The sequence below is a fragment of the Microcaecilia unicolor genome, chromosome 3 (assembly GCF_901765095.1).
Source record: "Microcaecilia unicolor chromosome 3, aMicUni1.1, whole genome shotgun sequence".
NCBI classification, from domain to species: Eukaryota; Metazoa; Chordata; class Amphibia; order Gymnophiona; family Siphonopidae; genus Microcaecilia; species Microcaecilia unicolor.
The window spans coordinates 216,051,825-216,070,833 of record NC_044033.1 but is presented as its reverse complement, the minus strand read 5'-3'; the positions used below and the strand labels follow the sequence as shown (position 1 = coordinate 216,070,833).

General features: G+C 43.4%; 1 protein-coding gene across 1 annotated transcript in view; it reads left to right on the top strand.

Annotated features, from left to right (window-relative positions):
- The first annotated feature begins 4,549 nt into the window (after window positions 1-4,549).
- LOC115464970 (carbohydrate sulfotransferase 6-like) overlaps window positions 4,550-19,009 on the top strand; it is a 45,796-nt gene continuing 31,336 nt past the window's right edge. The window contains exon 1 of the mRNA XM_030195362.1: window positions 4,550-4,601. The gene's annotated coding sequence lies outside the window, so the exon portion shown is untranslated. The remainder of the gene's footprint in view (window positions 4,602-19,009) is intronic.

The window sequence follows — 19,009 nt, the reverse complement described above, 5'->3', positions numbered from 1 at the left end:
ATCCGCCCCTTCCTCCCTACCCCCCACCCCCCTACCTTGTGGAGGAGGGAGTTTTTCCCTTATATGGTTTATAGCTCCGCCCAGCGCATCCCAGGATACACTGGGCAAGGCTGGGCGCTGCCATTTTGCGGTGTCGAAGGAAGAGGAGGGAGGCAGGCTACCTCCCTCCTCCAACCCACAAGGTAGGGGGGTGGGTAGGGGGGGTAAGTAGGGAAGGGACAGATTGATCACTGGACCACCAGGGACCCTTTCATGGGGGGGGGGGGTTAGGGGGGCTGGAGACCCACCAGATCTCCAGCCCTCCCTGAACCTGGGGGGGATGGTCGGGGAGGGGGGACTAGAGGTCCCACGGACCTCCAGCCCCCCTGTCGCTCGAGGGGGGGTTGGTTGCCCACTGGGCCACCAGGGACTGTTTTGGAAATGTTGAGGGAAGTTGGGGGGGGGGGCTGGAGATCCACTGGATATCCAGCCCTCCCTGAACCTGGGGGGGGGGGGATCGTCGGGGGGACCGGAGGTCCGCCGGACCTCCAACCCCCTTACTTGGGGCAGGGGTAGTTGGGTCCTGGTGGTCCCATGGACCTCAAGCCCCTGTGTTTGACAGGTTTGGGCTTTTGACAGCCCAGACCTGTCAAACAAGTGCGGGAGGATTATGCTGAGTGCATGCTCAGGCACAATTCTCCCGCACTTCTACCCCATGATCAGAGATAATTGCGTGCTTAAATTTACATGCAATTATCTCTGATCATAGGTCTAATAACACCCTGCGCTGTTCCAGCGCTATTTTTTGAGCGCCGTTTGGAACAGTGCGGGGTTTTGATCATCTGCTTGTTAAAGAATAAGTTAGCTCTTTACACACTTTTGAGACCTCTAAGATCCTCTCAATTAGCATGACTATCTGTCCCCTCATCAAAGGAAATTGTACAGTGTGATACCCGCTGCGAGCCTTCTCAGAAGTAGACCTCAAGCAGTGGAACTTACTCCCAGAGGGCTACGTATAACTCGAGACCAGTGGCGTACCAAGGGTGGGGCGGTGGGGGCGGTCTGCCCCGGGTGTCAGCAGATGGGGGGGGGGGGTGCTCCGCTGGTGCCGTAGTCCCCACCTGCCTACCACCAGCTCCGTCGACAGACAACCCTCTTCTCCTGCCACCCAGCCAGCACCCAACCTTTAAAAAAAATCAGTGAAGCGCCTCGCGTCTGCTCTGCTGTAAATGAAGCAAATCGCCTCATCGCATTGGCCCTTCCCTCACTGTGTCCCCACCCTCTTATGTAACTTCCTATTTCCGCGAGGGCGGGACACAGTGAGGGAAGGGCTGACGCGACGAGGCGATTTGCTTCATTTACAGCAGAGCAGACACGAGGCGCTTCACTGATTTTTTTAAAGGTTGGGTGCCGGCTGGGTGGCAGGAGAAGAGGGTTGTCTGTCGACGGAGCTGGTAGGCAGGTGGGGACTGGGTCGGGGAGGGGGGAGGCTCAGATGGGAGAAGGGGACTGGGTCTGGGGGGGCTCAGATGGGAGAAAGGGACTGGGACTGGGTAGGGGGCTCAGATGGGCGATGGGGACTGGGACTGGGACTGGGTCTGCGGGGGGCTCAGATGGGAGAAGGGGACTGGGTCTGGGGGGGGCTGATGGGAGAAAGGGACTGGGACTGTGTGGGGGGCTAAGATGGGAGAAGGGGACTGGGACAGGGTCTGGGGGGCTCAGATGGGAGAAGGGGACTGGAATTGGGTCTGGGGAGGGCTCAGATGAGAGGGGACTGGGTCTGGGTGGGGTGGGGTTCAGATGGGAGAAGGGGACTGGGTCTGGGAGGGGGGTTCAGATGGGAGAAGGGGCCTGGAGCTGGAACTGAGGTCTGAGAAGGGGGCAGGAGGGAGAATAGGGCCATGCCTGGGGCAGGAGGGAGAATGGAGCCATGCCTGGGGCAGGTGGGAGAATGGGTCTGGGGCTGAAAAGAGGGGCTCTAATGCAAGGCATGTGGATATAGGGGGCTGGAACTGGGGCTGAAAAGGGGCAGGGCCTGAAACTGAGGGAACTGGGGGCTGAAAATGGGACAGGGAGAAGGGTTGGGGCTGAAGCTCAGGACTAGTGGGAGAAAAGGGCTGGGGTTGAAACTGGGGACTGGGGGCTGAAGCTCGGGACTGGTGGGAGAAAAGGGCTGGGGCTGAAACTGGGGACTGGTGGGATAGTGAGGCTGAAATTGGGGGCTGAAAAGGGGGGGCAGATGGGAGATGTGGCCTGGGGCTGGAACTAGGGGCAGGTGGGATAATGGGGCTGAAACTGGGAGCCAAAAAGAGGGGGCAGAGAGAGAGAGAGAGAGAGAGAGAGAGAGAGGGGACAGATCCTGGTTGCAAGGGGGAGCGAGAGGGAGGGCAGATCCTGGATGGATGGGAGGGCAAATGGTGGATTGAAGAGGCAGAGAGAAAGGGCAGACAGTGGATGGAAGGGTAGAAAGGGCAGACAGTGAATGGAAGGGGGAGAGAGAGAGGGCAGACAGGGGCAGATAGTGGATGGAAGGGGCAGAGATAGAGGTCAGATGTGGATGGAAGATGCAGGGAGAGGGGGCAGACAATGGATGGAGGGAACAGCAGAGAGGGCAGACACTGGATGGCAGAGAGAGAGCGAAGACAGATGTTGGATGGAAGGAAGGCAATGAAAAGAAGATGAGGAAAGCAGAAACCAGAGACAACAAAGTGTAAATAAAATATATATTTTTATTTTTTTGCTTTAGGATAAAGTAGTACTGTAGCTGTGTTAATAAATGTTTATAAATAGAACATGTAAATAAGGTAATCTTTTTATTGGACTACTTTTAATACATTTTGACTAACTTTTGGAGAACAAACCCCCCTTCAGGTCAGGATAGGATACTGTAACAGCACTATTTATTTATTTGTTACATTTGTATCCCACATTTCCCCACCTATTTGTAGGCTCAATGTGGCTTACTTGGTACCATAGTGGCGTTCGCCAGTTCCGGAATGAACAAATACAGGTGTTATTGTAGTAGAATAGGTTCATGTAAGGTAGGTATAATTAGGGGACTTAGGAAGGAAGAGGGAAGTTATTTTTGGTTTTGTTGTGTTGCAGGTGCTCAGGCTTTTATGTTGGGTCGGTGGGGTAAGCCTTTCTGAACAGGTTTGTTTTTAGTTCTTTCCGTAAATTTAGGTGGTCGTACGTTGTTTTTACTATTTTTGGCAGTGCGTTCCATAGTTGTGCGCTTAAATAGGAAAAGCTGGATGCATACATTAATTTGTATTTGAGTCCTTTGCTGCTTGGGTAGTGAAGATTTAGGTATGTTCGTGCTGATCTTGTTGCATTTCTGGTTGGCAAGTCTATGAGGTTTGTCATGTATCCCGGGGCTTCGCCCTAGATAATTTTATGAACCAGGGTGCAGATTTTAAAAGCAATACTGTATTGACCTGAGGAAGGAGGTTTTGGCCTCTGAAAGCTAAATGTATTAGTCCAATAAAATAGTATTTCATTTTCTATATTTGTTTTATTTCTATTTGTTAATTTGTAAAGTGGTGATTGGTATTTGTTAGTTTTTCAAATTTACATCTGCTGTCTTTATATTTTGCAAAGTACTAGGGGACATTTTCTGTTTCTGTGGTGTTCATTGTATGCAGAGTCTGACATCTTGGGGGTTCAGTTTAATTTTTGTCTAAATAGAAAGTTTATGATTACTTATTCTATAGTGGATTAGGGTGTATGATGTATCTGTGTTTGTGAAAAAGACATGGCTTTCAGTTGGCATTGACAGTGCAAGATCGACGATCTGAACTATTCTGTCTGGTTTCGTTTTACAATAGGTGAATTGATGGTCTAGTGCTCACTGTAGTGTTTAAGATGCTTTCCTTTTCCTTGTGTGACTCGTAGAAATGACTGCTTATGGTATGCTAGAATTGCTCTATAGATCCTGAGTGTTTTGTATTCTCATTATGCCTAGTACTGGATTTTGGAGGGGGATGTTAAAAAATGAGCAGCTCCGGGTGTCAACTACCCTAGGTATGCCACTGGAGGAGAGAATGGAAAAGACATTTCATGTCTGCTTATTATACCATAAGGACTACCCAAAATGTGCTGCCTGGCTACGCTTCTGGTCCCTTTGAAAACTCACCCACTTAAAAATAAAAATAATGGAAAGAATGCATTTGAAATTTTTAGCAACAGATGAGCCACCAGACACCTGGATCCATTTTTAGCCAGGTATGAAGCAACTTCCTCCTTATTGTGGGAAGTAAAGTTCATGGAACAATAAAGGAAGTCCTGTTAAGAATTACAAAATCATGTCCCAGGCACTTCAAACAAAAGAACCCTGTAATTATTCCTTTGACCAGAATTGGTCTGTTTACTCAAACAACACTTATGTAAACTGAGTAAGGTACAGGGCAGGGAGAGGAAAAGGTGATGTGGAATGACAGGGGGGGGGGGGGGGGGGGGCGGGGGTGGTAAGTAGAGAGGAGGAGTTGGATGCCTGATTGGGTCATGAAGGGAGGGCATTTGAGTAATCAACTCTCCACCTTCTACTGCCAGAATGATTCTCTGGCTACTATCCTGCTTTGCTTAATGGGAGAAGACTGCAGAAGAGGGTGGTCATTTCACAGGTAAGCAAACTTCTCCACCAGGCTCTGACAAGTGACTATGAGGTGCAGAACTATCTGATGCAGGGGACATTGCTCTGTTACTTGAATCTGTCTGTTTTGCTACTGTTATCTGTCTTTCTTTCTAGCTATCTATATTTCAGTGTTAGATTTAGGGTTTCTAAATGTTTTTATGATTAATTATTATGTTTTTTTTTTTTTTTGCATTGACTAGATCCCATCTTTGGCTATTTAAAGGGTTGTAAATCTGAATTTACTTTCAATGTAAATTCAATAGATGTTTATAATCTAGTAGCTAGGATTGAAGCCTTCATGGCTAGCAGTATTGCTCACAATTATCAAACTCGTGCTAATTCATCCCCCTTTTTTTCTGTCCAATATGGGGGTAAATTTATAAAACCCTATATGCACCAAAAATAAAAACATTTTGCACGCAAAAATGAACATGTATGAAATTACCCAGGGGTATACACACATAGAACTAAGCATTACATCATCTGTGTTCCTGGGGATAGAGGTTGGGTAAAGCTGGGGTGAATTTGCAATATATGCAGATATGTTGTAAAACACACACACACACACACATATATATATATATGGTAACATACTAACATAGTAAATGACAGCAGATAAAGACCTTTATGGTCCATGTTTATCAAGATAAACTCATTTTACAAGGTATGTAATATTTTATACCCGAGTTCAATTTGTCCTTGCCATTCTCAGGGATAACATGTATAGAATGTTTGTATGTTTGGGAAGCTTGCCAGGTGCCCTTGGCCTGGATTGGCCGCTGTCGTGGATAGGATGCTGGGCTCGATGGACCCTTGGTCTTTTCCTAGTGTGGCATTACTTATGTACTTATGTAAGCCTGCCCAGCACTGTTCCTATACTAAAAGTTCTGAAGATTCTGGAATCTTAAAGAGTTACAAGATTCCGGAATCCCAATTAGTAGCAACGTTCCATGTAGAACCCCAAAGAGTAACATAGTAAATGACGGCAGATAAAGACCTGTACGGTCCATCCAGTCTGCCCAACAAGATAAACTCATTTACATGGTATGTGATACTTCATACCCGAGTTTGATTTGTCCTTGCCATTCTCAGGGCACAGACCGTAGAAGTCTGCCCAGCTCCCGTTTTGTTTCCCAATTACCGGCATTGCCACCCATATTTACATATCCACACAATCTTAGGAGAAAAATTTACACCTGCAATGGAGCAGGTATAACTGTTCAGAAGCTCTCAGGGAGGCAATTCTATGACGACACATATGTGCTTATGTTACCTTCTTAAGGCCCCCTTTTAGAAAGTCACACTGCAATGCCAACACTGCCCATTCAAAGTGAATGGGTGTATCGGCATTACCGCACTGGCAGATGCTAGCGAGGCTTTGTAAAAGGGAGGCCTAAATTAGGTGCAATATTTCTTTTTATTTTATGTTTTTAAATTAAGATTTTATCGCAATAGACAAAGAAATATAAGAAAAAGAAGAAAAATACAACCTCATAAAGAAATACAAAATCTTCAAGTGTACATCAAGGGAAATATGCTCCAGTTTTAGAAGTACAACATTTTTTATGTTTATTGAATTTTAGAATTTTAAACCATGAGGTTCAACTATATATTTCTCTTTATAATCTGCATAGTGTTTTGCGGAATATAAATGAATAAAACTAAACTAAATTTAATTTGTACAGAAAAGCAGAAAATTAATGGAATGGGATTGAAAGGGGAAAGAAAAACCTCTCCCTATGTCTTCTACATACAGGGAAAGGGAAAAGCAATCAACATCCAATAAAATTAAATCCAATTAAAGCTGCATTAGTCCACAATATAGAGAATCCAATAATAACAGGAAGGACAAAGAAAGTAATATTAAGGAAAATCTTATTCATACATGCATGTAAGCAAGGGCTTCTTTTATAAAGCCATGCTAGCTATTCCTGCGCAGCAAATGAGATTACCACGCAGGAATCGCTAGCACGGCTTTGTAAAAGAGACCCGACAGATATCTAGTTCTTTAAACTCCCATTAACTAACCCCCCCCCCCCCCCCCCCCCCCACACACACACACACACATACAATCAGAAACCAAAGAAGTCCTCTTAGTTGCAAAAAAAAAAGTGGTCATATATGCTGGATTCCAAAAACTATATTTTGTTGAGCGAAAATGAATTATGCATTTGCACGGAAACGACAGGAAAAACAAGGATACCAATTGAAGCACTCCAGGGCGAAGCAGCAATGAGTGCTTCCTCCTCCTTTGTGTCTCACGGGAGACATCAGGAAAAACCAAAGTCTTTGCTTGCCCCCCCCCCCCCCCAAATCTTCTCCTTGGACTTAGGGGTCCTTTTACTAAGGTGTGCTGAAAATGGCCTGTTCTGGTGTAGATGCGTGTATTGGATGCATGCGGGTCCATTTTTCAGCACACCTGCAAAAAAGGCCTTTTGGGGGGGGGAGGGCAGAAAATGGATGTACAGCAAAATAAATATTGGCACGTGTCCATTTTGAGCCTGAGACCTTACCGCCACCCACTGACTTAGCGGTAAGATCTCACACATTAACTGGGTGGTAATCGTCAGCGCATGTACACTGCTGACTACCGCCTGGTTAGCGTCATGTGCCAGAAATTTTCCAGCGCACGTACCAGACGCACGTAAAAACTGAAATTACTGCCAAGGTCATGAGGTAGTTCCACATTGGCACATGAGCGTGCGTTGGCGCCTACGTGGCTTAGTAAAAGGACCTTTTAAAATAATATTTCCAAACCAAATCTCTATCAGCGCTATAAAGATAGAGGATACTAATTAAAGTCTGGTTAGCCCAAGGCAGAGTCCCACAATGATCTCCTTTATTTATTTAGATTTTGCTCGCAACTTTTTCAGTAGTAGCTCAAGGTGAGTTACATTCAGGTATTCTGGATATTTCTCTGTCCCAGGAGGGCTCACAATCTAAGTTTGTACCTGAGGCAATGGAGGGTTAAATGACTTGCCCAAGATCACAAGGAGCAGCAGTGGGATTTGAACTGCCCACCACTGGATCGCAAGACTGGTGCTCTAACCACTAGGCCACTCCTCCACTCCATTTTGCTTTTTATTATGTTTAATGTACTGATGAATTCTTTAGCAGCAGCACTGGATGGTTTAAATGTTATTACCAGAACATAGAAGGAAAAAAAAAACCCCACACACAATGACAACAAAGTCAAATAATAGGGAGTCAAAACAAGCAAGAACCAATTTTGCCTGAAATGAGCATGCATGAGTGTGATTGTGCTGCTTGAATTCTGCAAGTTTACCCTTGTGGGCATTCATTTCCTTTCGTAGTTTTTTTCTTTCGTCTCTACATTCTTCAGTGACACGTCTTTAGAATCGCATGACTCCTGACATAGGCACTGGTTGCCGAAACACGGCTGTGTCGAGTGTTTCAAGTCCTGTTTCTATGCCACAAACTATGTTTAATGGAATAATCTGAAGATTCCGACTAGAATGGTTCTTCCTTGTTTCGGCTATTTGAATTTTTAAAAAATGTTATTACTTACATATATGCAGATGATATCACCGTTCTACTTCCGACAGATCAGGATATGACTCAAATTATGATGACAGTACAAATATGTATGGATTCAATAGATGATTGGGTTGTTAATCATAAACTGAAATTTAATAGGGAGAAAAGAATGTTTTTGTTGATAGGTAGACCAGCCCCCCAATGGCAATGATCAGTTTCTTAGGAAAAATGATGCTGAATACCACCTCGATATCTCCTCTAGAATCTTAGGAGTACATTTAGGTAGCTAATTATCAATGGTAAAAGGGTAATAAAACAGTCCTTTCTGTCGATGAAGAAATTGAGAGCTATTAGGAACTACCTGGATTTCCCAACTTTTATTTTGATTATTCAGGAGCCCTTTTACCAAGCTGCGGGAAAAAGGGCTGTTTTTCTTGCGCACCAGGGCCCTTTTTATCACAGTGGTAAAAACGCCCCCCAGCACACGTGGCCAAGCGGTAAGAGAACTCTTACCCACATGGCCATGCGATGGGGAGCCCTTTCCGCCACCCACTGAGGTGGCAATAAGGGCTCGCGTGCTCACAAGGTGGTAGCCAGGCAGCGCACGGTGATACCCGATTACTGCCGGGTTACCATCACGCAAGCTGTTTCCAGGGGTTTTCTTTTTCCCTTGGAAATGGCACGCGCTCAGAGCGGGACTACCGCCGGCGGCCACATTGAGCCGGCAGTAGTCCCGAAAGAGTGAGCGGTAAGCCTGCGTTGGGCTTACTGCCGGTCTGTAAAAGGGCCCCCTCAATCTTTATTGCTGTCACAACTGGACTACTGTATAGTGTACTTGGGTTGGCCTATGGTTTTAACTTTTTAAAAAAAACTACAAACAATCCAAAATACAGACATTAAGGCTTATTCACTCCGCTCATAAATTTGATAACATAACACCACTATTTTAAAAATTGCACTGGGTACCAACAGAGGCAAGGATTCATTTTAGATTGTGTGTTGATTGATTGTGTTCAACTTTTGAATGATAGTGTAAGGTATTTTGTAAGAAATTGATTGCTACTGTCATTTCCAACAACTGGAAAGCTTAGATTTTGACGTCAACTGGTTGTATCTTTTCCACAATCTACGTAGGTTGCAAAGAAACAACGCTAAAAAAAGCTGCAAACAGCACAGAATACAGCAGCATGCTTGATCTAGAAGTCACCCTGGTTCGAGAGAGCTACCCCACTGCTTTAAAGGCTGCACTGGCTTCCAATCAGAGCCAGAGTTGCTTTCAAACTATGTGGATTCATCTTCCAAATACTACATGGCATTGGCACCTCTCTATATGCAACCTTTAGTAAATCTTCCTCCACATAATACAATCTTAGGGAGAAGGAAGTGTTTACTGAGCCCTTACGCCAAGCCCCTCCCTGCCCATCTTCAAGTCTTTGCTTAAAGCCCACCTCTTCAATGCTGCGTTCGGCACCTAACCCTTACCGTTCAGTGAATCCAGACTGCCCCAATTTGTCTGCCCCTATCGGATCGACCGTTCACTTGTCTATTAGATTGTAAGCTCTTTGAGCAGGGACTGTCTCTCTTTGTTAAATTGTACAGCACTACGTAACCCTAGTAGCACTCTAGAAATGTTAAGTAGTAGTAGTAGTAGTAGTTTACTCCTTCATTTCCCCAGTTGCAGGAAAGTAGCTTATAAATCAGTACTTATGTCTACATTCTCCTATCAAGGTACCAAGTGGTGGAATTCCCTTCCTAAACATATCAGAGCCATAAAAAATTATGCAAGCTTCTGTAAAATGCTAAAAATCATCCCCTTTGAAAAACTTTTTTTCTGATTTTTATTTATTTTTTTATTGCATTTGTATCCCACATTTTCCCACCTCTTTGCGGGCTCAGTGTGGCTTACAATAAGATATGATTAATGGAAATACAATATGTTACAACTTGGTTATGGATTACATTGTGCAGAGTTATGCGAGACAATCGAAGTATCGTTAGGAATATAACAATGGGACATAAACATTGAAACATTGGAAGGAGACAGTGGGAAGCTTAAAGGGCAGAGTTAAGACACAATGACGTATGGTGTACATATTTCTGTGAGTAAGTGTGTGAGTGATGTGAGATTACGGGGGATGAGAGATTAGAAGTGGATTTATGGTGTATTGAAGAACAGTGAGTGTGGACTCTATGTGTTTTGGCCCTTTCCGTAAATTTTTTCAAAAAGATGGGTCTTCAGTAATTTGCGGAAGGAAGCTTGCTCGTGAATTGTTCTCAAGTTGCGCGGCAGTTTATTCCAATACTGCGTGCTCATGTAGGAAAAGGTTGATGCGTGTAGCGTCTTGTATTTCAAGCCCTTGCAGTTAGAGAAGTGGAGGTTGAGGTACGTTCGGGATGATCTTCTAGCGTTTCTGGGTGGCAGGTCTATCAACTCGGACATGTAGGCTGGGGCTTCGCCGTGAATGATCTTGTGGACTAAGGTGCATACTTTAAAAGTGACGCGTTCCTTAAGTGGAAGCCAGTGTAGTTTCTCTCGTAGTGGTTTTGCCCTTTCATATTTTGGTTTTCCGAAGATGAGTCTGGCTGCTGTGTTCTGAAGTTTCCTCAGTATTTGCTCTTTGCAACCTGCGTATAGTGAGTTGCAGTAATCCAGATGGCTGAGGACGAGGGATTGCACTAGGCTGCGAAAGACGAATCTTGGGAAGAATGGTCTTATCCTTTTCAATTTCCACATGATGGATACTAACCAGCAACAGTAATTTTTGCTATTTATACTGTTGCTAATAGATTTTTCTATCCCTCTACAATCAAAAAACTCAATAAAAAAAACAGGGAAATGCAAACTGATATAATTCAATAAATCCAAAAGGTTTGCACACTTAGTTTGCGGGTGTCTCCACACAATAGATTCAAACTAACAAATGGAACCTCAAATCCCCAGATAGGGACAATTTCAGTATAGAACTACCACTACCATTATAGGGGTCCGTTTTTATCATAGGTTCTGTAAGGGACCAAAGAAGAGGAAAACCAATCACACGCAAAAAAACTCACTCTAAGTGAGAAAAACGAGTGATTTAAAAACCTCCTCCTGTCCCTTACCAAAAGTAATGTGGAGCTCACCAATCACCAAACTAAAAAGAACTAGGTCCGAAGACAAAGAAAACCGCCTAATACCACCACCCCTGAACCTTAAAGCTCCCAAGCTGCCCTAATACCACCACCTCTGAACCTTAAAGCTCCCAAGCTGTCCTAATTGAACTAAATCCCCTAACAAGCCCAGCTAAACATTGCTATAACTAAAAACCAAACTTCGGTACTTAGCTGCATAGTTTAAATTCCTTTACAGCAAGTATGTTCGCTAGAATAAATAGATCAAAAAAGACAAAAAAAATGGAACAGGAGGGTAACAGAAGAAGTGGTTTATTACAAGGTTACCCAATGTGGCCATGTTTCACCCTCAGGCTGCGTCAGGGGTACAAAAAACTACAAAATAAAAATACATAATGGAGTGGAGGAGTGGCCTAGTTGTTAAGGTGGTGGACTTTGGTCCTGAGGAACTGAGTTTGATTCCCACTTCAAGCACAGCCAGCTCCTTGTGACTCTGGGCAAGTCACTTAACCCTCCATTGCCCCATGTAAGCCGCATTAAGCCTGCCATGAGTGGGAAAGCGCAGGGTACAAATGTAACAAAAAATAAATAAATTAAACATCACATAGTATATTTTATAATAAAACATATCTAAAACACAATCAAATCATTTAAGATAAAAACAGATCAAATCTAAAAACATAATATAATATCAAATCAATCAGTTAAAAACATTCAGATTAAATATGCATGCAATAAAATAATAATTTTAATACAAGACATAAGATATCAACAAAAAATAATATCAACACAAAATATATATCAACAGAACTACATAAGACAGATATGTGGAGATATACAACAGTAAAATAAACTGAATAGTACATAAGTACATAAGTAGTGCCATACTGGGAAAGACCAAAGGTCCATCTAGCCCAGCATCCTGTCACCGACAGTGGCCAATCCAGGTCAAGGGCACCTGGCACGCTCCCCAAACGTAAAAACATTCCAGACAAGTTATACCTAAAAATGAGGAATTTTTCCAGTCCATTTAATAGCGGTCTATGGACTTGTCCTTTAGGAATCTATCTAACCCCTTTTTAAACTCCGTCAAGCTAACCGCCCGTACCACGTTCTCCGGCAATGAATTCCAGAGTCTAATTACACGTTGGGTGAAGAAAAATTTTCTCCGATTCGTTTTAAATTTACCACACTGTAGCTTCAACTCATGCCCTCTAGTCCTAGTATTTTTGGATAGCGTGAACAGTCGCTTCACATCCACCCGATCCATTCCACTCATTATTTTATACACTTCTATCATATCTCCCCTCAGCCGTCTCTTCTCCAAGCTGAAAAGCCCTAGCCTTCTCAGCCTCTCTTCATAGGAAAGTCGTCCCATCCCCACTATCATTTTCGTCGCCCTTCGCTGTACCTTTTCCAATTCTACTATATCTTTTTTGAGATACGGAGACCAGTACTGAACACAATACTCCAGGTGCGGTCGCACCATGGAGCGATACAACGGCATTATAACATCCGCACACCTGGACTCCATACCCTTCTTAATAACACCCAACATTCTATTCGCTTTCCTAGCCGCAGCAGCACACTGAGAAGGTTTCAGCGTATCATCGACGACGACACCCAGATCCCTTTCTTGATCCGTAACTCCTAACGCGGAACCTTGCAGACGTAGCTATAATTCGGGTTCCTCTTACCCACATGCATCACTTTGCACTTGTCAACATTGAACTTCATCTGCCACTTGCACGCCCATTCTCCCAGTCTCGCAAGGTCCTCCTGTAATCGTTCACATTCCTCCTGCGACTTGACGACCCTGAATAAACTGAATAGTACATAAGTACATAAGTAGTGCCATACTGGGAAAGACCAAAGGTCCATCTAGCCCAGCATCCTGTCACCGACAGTGGCCAATCCAGGTCAAGGGCACCTGGCACGCTCCCCAAACGTAAAAACATTCCAGACAAGTTATACCTAAAAATGAGGAATTTTTCCAGTCCATTTAATAGCGGTCTATGGACTTGTCCTTTAGGAATCTATCTAACCCCTTTTTAAACTCCGTCAAGCTAACCGCCCGTACCACGTTCTCCGGCAATGAATTCCAGAGGTCTAATTACACGTTGGGTGAAGAAAAATTTTCTCCGATTCGTTTTAAATTTACCACACTGTAGCTTCAACTCATGCCCTCTAGTCCTAGTATTTTTGGATAGCGTGAACAGTCGCTTCACATCCACCCGATCCATTCCACTCATTATTTTATACACTTCTATCATATCTCCCCTCAGCCGTCTCTTCTCCAAGCTGAAAAGCCCTAGCCTTCTCAGCCTCTCTTCATAGGAAAGTCGTCCCATCCCCACTATCATTTTCGTCGCCCTTCGCTGTACCTTTTCCAATTCTACTATATCTTTTTTGAGATACGGAGACCAGTACTGAACACAATACTCCAGGTGCGGTCGCACCATGGAGCGATACAACGGCATTATAACATCCGCACACCTGGACTCCATACCCTTCTTAATAACACCCAACATTCTATTCGCTTTCCTAGCCGCAGCAGCACACTGAGCAGAAGGTTTCAGCGTATCATCGACGACGACACCCAGATCCCTTTCTTGATCCGTAACTCCTAACGCGGAACCTTGCAAGACGTAGCTATAATTCGGGTTCCTCTTACCCACATGCATCACTTTGCACTTGTCAACATTGAACTTCATCTGCCACTTGCACGCCCATTCTCCCAGTCTCGCAAGGTCCTCCTGTAATCGTTCACATTCCTCCTGCGACTTGACGACCCTGAATAATTTTGTGTCATCGGCGAATTTAATTACCTCACTAGTTATTCCCATCTCTAGGTCATTTATAAATACATTAAAAAGCAACGGACCCAGCACAGACCCCTGCGTACATACTAAATATTACCTACCTAATAGGGATAAAAAGCAAAGTGAACCCCTAAAAGTAGTCATACAACCACCTAAAAAATACAAAATAAAATAAATAAAATAAAATCTCACAATGCTTGGCCTCAATCGCCATCTCTTATGCACATTCAACTTTAAATTTAATAATTTTTTGTTAAAAGTAAGAATCAGTGAAACATGCCTATTAGATGGGTTTCCATGTTCTAATAGATAGCAACTCAAATCAATAGAAATTAACTTTAGTGTAAACACTACCTAAAAACATCATACTGTTCTGTGACAATCACATTTACCCTGATGATGATATCATTCAAAAGAACTACACAGTGACCATGAAAAAAACTGATTCAGAAGCACTAATTACAACTCACAGGCTCATTACTGGACTCATTACTGCTGTTTGAATGGGTGGATATACAAACGTCAATTAAAATTGTTACTGTTGCAGCGTACCAAATGTGCTTACTGTTCTGTAACAAACACATTTACCCTGATGATTGTGTGTAAATTTTAGGAACACCCCTAACCCAGGGCCGCCGAGAGACTAAGCCGGGCCCGGGGCAAGGCCACCCCTTCCCCCCGCCGGTGCCGCAGTCCCAAGTCTCCATTCGCCCACCCCCAGCCCAGTCAACATCCCCCCTCCATCCGCCACTAATTGGTTTGTTATCCAATTTAGTTGGATGCACATATTATGCACATATTAGATCGGCACTTAATTTTGTGCGCCATATATCAAACCTGGAGGATTATGCATTATTTAGAAAGGCAGTACTCTGGGACTTGACATTCACTTTGCATTCTTCTTTGCAATTATTGACTTCAAAAAATACTGCTGAAATCAAGGTTTTGTCTGAAGCAGTCCTTATCCAGGTGCAGACAACTACCCAACAGCTTTCTGAAGTGAAACAACTAGGGAAAAAATTACAAACACTGGAAAATTTGGATCAAGTCTCAATTAAGGAAAGAAATTTTACCTTTCGTCGACTAGAATATTTGAAGAACCAATCTAGGAAACTTAATTTGAGACTAACCAATTTTCCTAGGTCCCCTTTGATAACACTTGTGGATATGGTGAAGAAATACTTAGTTGAAATTTTAGGGATGCCAAGAGGGGTATAATCGAACGGGGCGCCCAAGTTTTGCTGAGGACGTCCTTGCAGGACGTCCCGGCAAAGGGGCAGGGAAACCCGTATTATCGAAACAATAATATGGTCGTGGACACCCAAATCTCAACATTTAGGTCGACCTTAGAGATGATCGTCCTTAGAGATGGTTGTCCACGATTTTCGGTCGTAATGGAAACCGAGGACGCCCATCTCAGAAACGATCAAATCCAAGCCATTTGGTCATGGGAGGAGCCAGCATTCGTAGTGCACTGGTCCCCCTCACATGCCAGGACACCAACCAGGCACCCTAGGGGGCACTGCAGTGGACTTCATAAATTGCTCCCAGGTGCATAGCTCTCTTACCTTGTGTGCTGAGCTCCCCAACCTCCCCCCCCCCCCCCCACACACACTTGGTTCACCTGTCTCAAGTGCACTGCAGTACCCACTAAAACTGCTCCAGGGACCTGCATACTGCTGTCAGGGAGCTGGGTATGACATTTGAGGCTGGCAAAAAATATTTTTAAAGTTTATTTTAGGGTGGGAGGGGGTTAGTGACCACTGGGGGAGTAAGGGAAGGTCATCCCCGATTCCCTCCGGTGGTGGCACCTTTTTGAGGCTTGGTCACAAGAAAAAAAGGACAAGTAAAGTCGGCCAAGTGCTCGTCAGGGATGCCCTTCTTTTTTCCATTATCGGCCGAGGACGCCCATGTGTTAAGCACGTCCCAGTCCCGCCTTCGGTATGTTTCTGACACCCCTGTGAACTTTGGTTGTCCCCACGACGGAAAGCAGTTCAGGACACCCAAAATCGGCTTTCGATTATGCCGATTTGGGTGACCCTGGGAGAAGGACGCCCATCTCCTGATTTGTGTCGAAAGATGGGCGCCCTTCTCTTTCGAAAATAAACCTGCAAGTGACTCACTGCCTCCTATAGTTCGTGCGCAATATTTACAAAGTAATATAAAACCTGTTATTGGAACCTCTCAACCACATATAGGAGATGGTATGAACTTGACATCCTTTTTGGAATCTTGATTGGAAGTTGTTACCCAAAGAACTACTGTTGTGGTGTCTTTTGCCTTGGAGATGGATCGAGATGCTGTTTTGAGACTTTCCTTTAGACTCTCTGTTCTTAGGATCTAAAATAAGAATTTATCCAGACTTATCTAGAGAAGCGCAGAAGAGGCGCAAGGCCTTTTTGGCTATGCGTCAGAGGACTCTGGCTTTAGGGGCCAATTTTGTACTTAAATTTCCTTGTATATGTCGAGTATTATTTCAATCTATGCAGTTTCAATTCTTTGATCCTAAGCCGTTGGAAGAAATTTTGGTATCTAAAGAAGAGGCGAATGTGACTGTTAACTAACAGCACACTGTATGATAGGCTGGAAGAAGAAAATGCGTCAGCAGTATCTTCTGCGTTGAATTTATTTTCTAATATATATTAATATTATTATGTTATTTTCATTTTCTTGGATCTGTATTTCCTAATTATAAAGGTCGAAGGTGACAAATTTATTTCACCTTAATGTTAAAAGGGATAATTGATTTAAGTTATTATTTCCAATTGCTATATAATCTCTGTTTCAGTTGTATAATATATAAATGAATAAAAATAAAATAAAAAAAGAAAGGCAGTAAAAACCTTTTTGGTTCAAAAGTATTTACTAATTAGCAAATGATTTTAGTTTTGTTTAGGGTTTTTATATTGTAAGCTTATTTTTGATTTAAAATGAGACCGCGTAAAGATAGGTGTTTTTGTATTTTCCTGGATTGTACCAGTCTTCTTATTGCTCTCCCCATAGAACTGAATAGGTTATTGTGGGCTGTAAAAATTTAATGTGATGCAGCTATTAGTAAAAAAAACAACCAAAGTTCTATGAAGAAACTTTCCAGCTTCACAGGATAGTCTGTGGAAGCTTCTCCTGTGAAATTAAGGGGGGAAGTTATCAACATAGGCTATTGGTAAGTTGAGACCCTTTACTAAAATAACCTGATGTAACCCACGTTGATAATTTCTCTCCTAAATAAGGGATGGGGGGAGGACATAAAGGTCAGCTGGGCTCCATAGGTAACCTGAAATAACCAGGTTTAATTAATTTCTTGAATTTTTCATATGATGGTTCCAGTCTGATATCTAGGGGAAGAGAATTCCATAGCTGAGGACCAACCAAGCAGACGATGGGGTGTCATGTGGAGTCCAAACAGAGATGATTGTGAGATGAAAGAAACCGAAGGGTCGCTGAGAGGAGCAAGAGGCCCAGGGTGGAGGGGGAAGCATATGGAATAAGAAGCTTGGATAGATAATCAGGAGCTGAAGGAGAAATGGGGATACATGATGTACAGTAGGTATTGTCCTATCCCTCAAGGGCTTACCATCTAAGTTTGTACCTGAGGCTATGGATGGTGAATACCTTGCCCAGAGTCATAAGGAGCATCTGTGGGAGATATGGGATTTGAACCCTGCTTTATGAGGCCTGGAATGAGTGCTAGCTACACACTCCAGCTATAGGAAAAATAAAAGATGGGGAGATCTCTTGCAGGCACACATACATATTCCGACAGCTTAGAGCTCTCCTTTAGTAAATCAATAGAGGAGATTATCAAAATCAGCTAATGATTTAACTCAAACGAAGCCACATTCATGCTGAGAAGTGGGGGAAAAAAGTCTTGTTCAGTCTTAAGTTTAATCATTTACCTCTGAAAATTATAGCGAAAGTTGTTGAGGAAAGACCATATCAAAGTTCACAGATATAATATCTCCCTACGTCAGCGTTTCAGTGGACTACCTGCCCATCTCAAGGAACAAAGATAAAGTGTTAAAAATGTTTGGATAAATTTCAAAAGTCTTGTTATACACACTGTGAACTGTGCAAGCCCTTATTTCGCACGCTGGTATCAGATAACTGTTGCTTACACATTTTGGATATCATTTCTGTGTGCTTTATTTAAAAAGATTTTTCAATGGTATTCACACTGTTTTTCAGAGGTAAATATTTAAACGTCACAGCTGAAATATAAGGTGTATTTTTTTTCACTTTTCAGTGTGTTTGTACGATAATGCAAACATTTTGTGAGCGCAATGCCTCTTTATTTGATTTAATACTTAAGCTGATTTTTGATCACCTCCTATATTGATTTGATTTGAGTATTAGATCTCCTTTAGAATATAGGAGTGGTGAAGGCTCTCAGAAGGACTTTGCTTGTCCTTTTTATTCCCCCTTCCCCCCTCCCCATCGAAATTCCTTACCATTTGTATCTATGTCAGCCTTCTTTTCAGAAATTTAAGAAGGGTCTTAAAACACCTTTCTTTCAGTTAGCAGCTGAGGAGTGGTGAAATTCCTTATTGCATGACTGCATTTATTTGTATTTCACTTTGAGTTACATGCTATTGTGAAACTGTATTTTATAAGGTCTTTTAGTTCTACTAATAAAATAAAAGTAAACGGGGAATAAACAGAGTTAAAGCAGAAAGGGCAGAGGTAACCAGACACAGATTCTATGTAAGAGGTTACTGTAATCTGGAAGCAGCAGGGGAAGGCAGCAATCATTGGGCATTGAAGCAGTAGCGTAGCCACAGGTGGGCCTGGGTGGGCTGGGGCCCACCCACCTAGGGCTCAGGCCCATCCAACAGTAGCACATGGTAATGAAAATGCTGCTCTCCACAATACTGGCACCTTCGCATGCTCAGTTTTCAGCGCATGCCTGCTGCAGACTACCAAGGTGGAGACTGGACAGAAGTATTTTCCCACCAGCTGAGATATGTTT